At 42.8% G+C, this 6,079-nt stretch overlaps 1 protein-coding gene across 1 annotated transcript in view; it reads left to right on the top strand.

Moving 5' to 3' along the window:
• OXNAD1 (oxidoreductase NAD binding domain containing 1) overlaps window positions 1-6,079 on the top strand; it is a 369,327-nt gene that overhangs the window by 261,388 nt on the left and 101,860 nt on the right. The gene's annotated exons all lie outside the window — the stretch shown is intronic.

The raw sequence follows: 6,079 nt of genomic DNA on the forward strand, positions 1-6,079 counted from the left end.
CATTCTTGATCTTGGAGTGCTAAGTACTGTTAACCATTTTCACTTCTTGCTTAAGTTTTTAAGGTTGGGGCTAGCGCTACAATGTAAAGTCTGCCAGTACAAACAGCAAATGCCATCAGCAGAATAAAAGATTTGGTTCTGCCTGTTGTCCTTATTGATAATGTGTCCCTTTCTCTTACAAACTTAGAAAGTTGCTAGAATAACTGCATGTGTGTTTGCTTGCATTTTCTCTGAAGGATGCAAACACTAAAACTCAAATGTATGCTACTAATCAGTGACTTCAACCCTTCTATGATTTGTTTGAATACCACAGACTTCATGAGGAATAGATCAAACAAATGAAGCAAAAACCTGGACATTTTGTGAAAATCTGGACAGTTTGGCTAAGTGACTAAGTGCATTACGGCTTTAAAAGCGGGTAAAACACTTAAGCATGTTTTTTTTTTTTTTTGCTATAACTAGTAGTACATGGAGCAGATAAAATTGTATGCACTACAAAGAATTATGATGGAGTCTCTGATCATAACCATCAGTTATGTGTGCTCAACATGGATGTCAAAATTTACCTCTCGAACTTTGCTGTCATGGTGAATTTCGTTGCATTCATGTCTTGACCTGATCATAATCCTCTACATAATACATATTAAAATAAGCATATGATCAGTAGCAATTAAGTCAGTTTTGTTATATAATGTATGTATTTCTTTTAGTAGTTACTCCGATGAAATCTCCATACATAGTGCGGAGACAGAAGTGCTAAACATTGAAACTTGGGTGTGTTCCTGTTATGTGCTTTTAGGTTCATAGGTTCATACTAGGCTATCTGCCCTGGGGCAATTATAAGCCTAGCCCGATTTTGTTTGGCTTACGCCACCCCTTGATTTGAGAATACTGTGCCCTTTTTACGGTTTAGTTTACTGTGCCTCTGTCTAATAGTGACACGGAAGTAATCCCCGGAACAAACCTACGATCCCCATCCACTCATCAAGATTCTTCTTGAAAAGATTCAATGAGGTGCTCTGCCTAACATGAATTGGAATTCTATTCCAGAGCGAAGGGAGCCTCTGGGTTATGAATCTGTCCCTCCAGCAAGTCCTATTTATTTCTGTGCTGAGGTTCAAGTCCCTTGAGCGTGTGGCTGTAAGTGATTTAGATTTACTGAGGTGGAGCATGTCCATTAATTCCGGATTTGACATAGCTTTGTATATCAGGCATAGATCGCCTCGAAGTAGGCGGTATGCAACTGAGTAGAGCTGGAGTTTTTTTAACCAAGCAGCATATGGCATCTGTTTGAGTCCCTTGATCCTCTTGGTGAGGTACTTTTGAGGTCTTTCTAATTGCTGCAGGTGTCGGGTAAGGTATATCCCAAAAGGGGCATTGTATTCTATGATGGGCCTGATGAGGGATGAATAAAGGGGCATGATTACCTCTCTTGATCTAGATGTGAATCCTTTCATGATGAGGTGGGCCATGTAGAAGGTCTTTCTAACCACTTTGGCAATGTGGTTGTCAAAGGAGAGATTGCTGTCAACTTTGGTCCCCAGATTCCTAATTGCTTTCTCTGTACTTAATGGTTTACCGCCTATGTGGTAGTTTGTGGGCACATTGTTTTTGCCAAAGGGTATGACTATACACTTTTTGGCATTTAGCTTTAGACCATGGCTCTGGCACCAGTTATCCATCTCTGTGAGACCTTTTTGAAGGATGTTTGTGTCAGCCGGAGAGTCGATTATGGCGCCCAGTTTGCAGTCATCTGCGAACTTGGTGAGCCATAGTCCTCCCACGTTGGCCTGTACCTCGGAAAAGTATATACCGAACAAGAGCGGTCCCAGGACAGAACCTTGTGGGACACCACTTGTGACTGGTTTCGAGTCTGACATGGCTCCAGCAACTCTCACTCTGTGGGTTCTGTCTTTGAGCCAGTTTGCGACCCATCTTGTGACATAGGGGTTTATATTTAAGCTGGATAGCTTATCTATGATGCCCACGTGGGGTATTGTGTCAAATGCCTTTGCTAGGTCTAGATAGGCTGTGTGGACTATCTTCCCTTCATCTATGGCTTTGGTGACTGGTTCAAAAGGCAGGATCTGCCCTTGACGAAGCCGAATTGGGTAGGATCTAGTGTCTGTAGGTCCCCGATGTCTTTGTTTATGAGCTCCATGATGATCCTCTCCATAGCCTTGCAGACTAAGCTAGTCAGGCTTATGGGGCGATAGTTTCCAGGGTCCGTGGAGGCTCCCCCTTTGTGGAGTGGGACCACTGTTGCTGTACGCCATTCTGTGGGCACATATCCTATAGTGAGGCTGAGATTGTACAGCTGTTTTATTTGAGGGATTAGTTCTTCTTGGAGTTCATGTAGAACGCAACCCGGGACGCCATCTGGTCCCATGGAAGCAGTGTTTTTTGCTTTGGAGAGGGCAGCCTTCACCTGAGCATCAGAGATGTTTTTTTTTTTTTTTTTTAAGGTTGTTTTAACACAATTTCCACACCATGGATTTTTGATTCTTCTTTGGTTTGTAAGGTTACAGAGCCTGGCACTTGTGTTTTGTGATTAGACAGTTGAGTTCTCAGTTAATTGCTGTCAAGGATAAAAGTCCTAAACAGCACAAATAAAAAAATGAGGGTTATACTACTCAACGCCAGGAGTTTAAATCTCAAAATGCACACGCTCGAAGCACTCCTCAGTATGGAGAACGTCGACATCTGTGCAGTAACTGAAACCTGGTTCAAGGCTCCACAGAGCACCCCAGCACGACCGGGCTACAACTCATACCACACATTTTGGCCACAGAACATGGACCGTAACACAGAAGGAGGGGGGGGTATATCCATATTCATCAAGGATACCCACACCTCCAGGTTAGTGGCACAGCATGATACCTCTCAGATCATCCATATGCAACTAACATCAGGCAAATCTGCAATGCAAATTGTGGCCTGCTACAGATCACCCTCCATGACCCAGGACCATCACTCCACCTTTCTGGAGATACTGGAAAACATGAAGGTCCTACCGAACACCCTGATATTGGGCGATTTTCAGTTGCCCTACCGTTAACTGGGAAAACTACTCAAGTACAAACTCCCTGGTCCAGTGCTTCCTGGAATTTATCAACTCAAATGCCCTGGATCAGCTGGTAAACTCCCCTACCAGAGGTGAAAACATATTGGACCTGGTCATCACTAACATGGGCAACAGGTGTTCCGCACCGGAGGTCGACCCGTCACTGGTTAGATCAGACCATAAACTAATCACTCTGGATGTCTACACCACACTGCTAACCCCAACCAAGGAAACCACAGTAAAAACCTTTCTATAGCAAACTTCACCTTACTTAAGACAGAGGTGGTAAGTTTCACAGCATAAGGATAACAGTGTCTAAGATGCAGGAACCTTTGCAAATGCACACCACATGTTCCAGAGACCTCAACCTCATTACCACAATTAACGGAACATGCTGGAGAGACAGGTTCATAACCGAGAGACTGCCAATGCTATGAACAGACTTCCCATAAATGTCAAGCAGAGCACCTCACTGAACCCTCTTCAAGAGAAATCTTGATGAGTGGATGGGAAACAGAAAATTCACCCTGGGGATAACTCCAGTGGCTCTACTCGACAGAGGCACTGGGAACTAAGATCGGGTGGCACTATGCCAGGGTAATCCTATGGCTAGGCTTGTAAAGGCCCCAGGGCCATTAGCCTAGTACACACCTATGAACCTATGTTAGTGTTTGTGTATTTGGACCTATAACAAGGTGCCAGTATAGCTCTTTACTACAGTGTAGCAAAGGTATTTGACACATTTTAGAAAAGAGCTGTTGTGTAGCTACTTTTTTAGATGTAAATGACAGTCAGTGAACTGTAACAAGGAGCCATTATAACTTGCTACAGTTTAGCAGTAGAAATTGTGGTCACTGGCAGTACATTCTAGACCTGTCAAGACTAAATAAGTTCTTTAAGTGGCCAAGTTCTAAATACTGGCACACAGGCACTGCTCCTCATATTAAACCCCCGATTTTTTATAGTAACTCTGGATCTAAAAGATGTCTATCTTCCTATTCCAGTGTTAGGTCTGTGGTAGTGGAGACATTTTTATTTTACCTACTTGCTCTTTTTTATTTAGCTAATGTGCTAAAAGTATTTACAAAATGCTTGGCCTCTTTATTAGTACAAGGGTATCTGCATCTACCCTTACCTGATGAACTATTTGCTTCAGGTTCAGTCCATGCAGGAGATGAGGAGGACTTTTTAGTATAACTTGCAATGCCTTATAGGACTGGGCTTCATTCAGAACTAACACAAGTCTCACTTGATCCCCCAGCCTCCGTGTCATCTTTCTAGGTACCCTCGTAGACATAGCACTTTCCACATCATTCTTACCAGTAAAAATGTGTAGCATCCCTCACATAACTCCTTAAAACAGTAGTGAAACACCAGTGGATAGCCAGGCAGATTCTCTGTTCTCAGTCTACATGGCTTCCACCATGTTACCTGTACACGCTAATCTTTGGCAGGCTGATCTCTTTTACAGTTGTTTCTTCTCATCTCCATTTGAACTTGTGTCACATTTTCAGTACTTTTTGTTTTAATGAAAGTCCTCAAAGAAAAAAATTAAGCATATTTTCAGAACACTCACATCCCTTTTTTACTTAGACCAAATGGATAAAAGTATGTAAATCTTCACAAAATGAAGTTTAAACCTCCAGATAGGAACAATTGTCCCAAATTGTTATCTGCACCCACAGCCATTACCTAGCCTAAAATTAAGGTTACCCACACTAAAGCGCATGCTACAGTGTGGGTTCCCAATTGCATTGATTTCTGTCTGTTCTTTTCTTATCTGTATTCCCCTCCGCACTGCTAGACTTTATGGAGTATAATCCATGCATTAGTAACCACGTCTCTCCAAGGCACTCAGGACAGCAGATCCAGGAATAAAAATGCCTTTAATATCCAACAACACAGTAGTAACAAAAGTTCACAGTAGTACAAATCAGTTTAGCGTGCTTTCACCCAGTAGAATGCCAGGCTTCTTCAGAACAAAGAAGCAATCCCCATCCAATACATTTAAATAATCCAGCACTGATCCGTGCATTACATTGCATCAAGAAGAATTTGGGCTAGTAGGTCCAGGAAAGCATTTTCAGTCAGAATATGCCATTCAATCAGACTATGGCTGCATGGGGGGCTCGCACCTTAAGGCTGATAGTACACAACTGGTAGGCAGAGGAATGCATGCTTCAAGTAAATGTTAAGAAAATGCTTTAGAGTCTTGAAACCTTAAAGGTGATGATGGATTATACCACTGTCTTGTAATGTGTAATCTAGTGTGTGTGTGGGGGTACTCATATAAACTCTTAAGGCTGTTAGAGCAGATGTGGGAATTGGTAATCTCCATCTGTTAGACACCTACATGCTATCAGAGGACAACTCCGTCACCGACCAGCTGTGCAGGACCTCAACAAACCTCCCTCCAAGAATGGACACCCAACAGGGAAGTCTTTATATCTTATTTGGGCTGCTGGGATGTTCCAGACATGTACGTCTTTGCTTTTCTGAGCTACAGGCAGTTACAGAAATTCTGCTCCAGAGCACATCACAGGAAAGCTTGGACAGTGAGCACATTATTCCTGGATTGGAGGGGTTGTGCATGTATGCTTTCCATCCCCTTTCTTTGCTCCCCAGAGTAATATAGAAAGTAAGCGAAGAGAGGCCAGACATAATAATTTCTAGCCAAAGCAGCCTAGTCTTTCCTTATCTGATTCAGCTAGACAGGGAAGAACCTATTCTGCTGCCTCAACAGATGTGACACTTGATGCAGTACAGCAAGACTCCTAATACATTGCCCTCCATCCTGAATCTGGCAGTTGGGAAGATTTATCTATTCTTCCCTTTAAGTGCAAGTGTTTTCAGAGGCACGAGGATCCCTGGCATGAGGTCAGATGTATGGGAATAGATGTAATGGTTAAGGTGTTAACCTCACAGACACATTGGTACATTGATTCTCACCTTTGAAAGGAAAATTGGCTAGACATAAAGTGCTCCACAAAGGCAGATAGACTAGTACCTGCCTAT

The sequence above is a fragment of the Protopterus annectens genome, chromosome 3.part1 (genome assembly GCF_019279795.1).
Source record: "Protopterus annectens isolate FY-2018-M chromosome 3.part1, PAN1.0, whole genome shotgun sequence".
In the NCBI taxonomy this organism is placed as follows: domain Eukaryota; kingdom Metazoa; phylum Chordata; order Ceratodontiformes; family Protopteridae; genus Protopterus; species Protopterus annectens.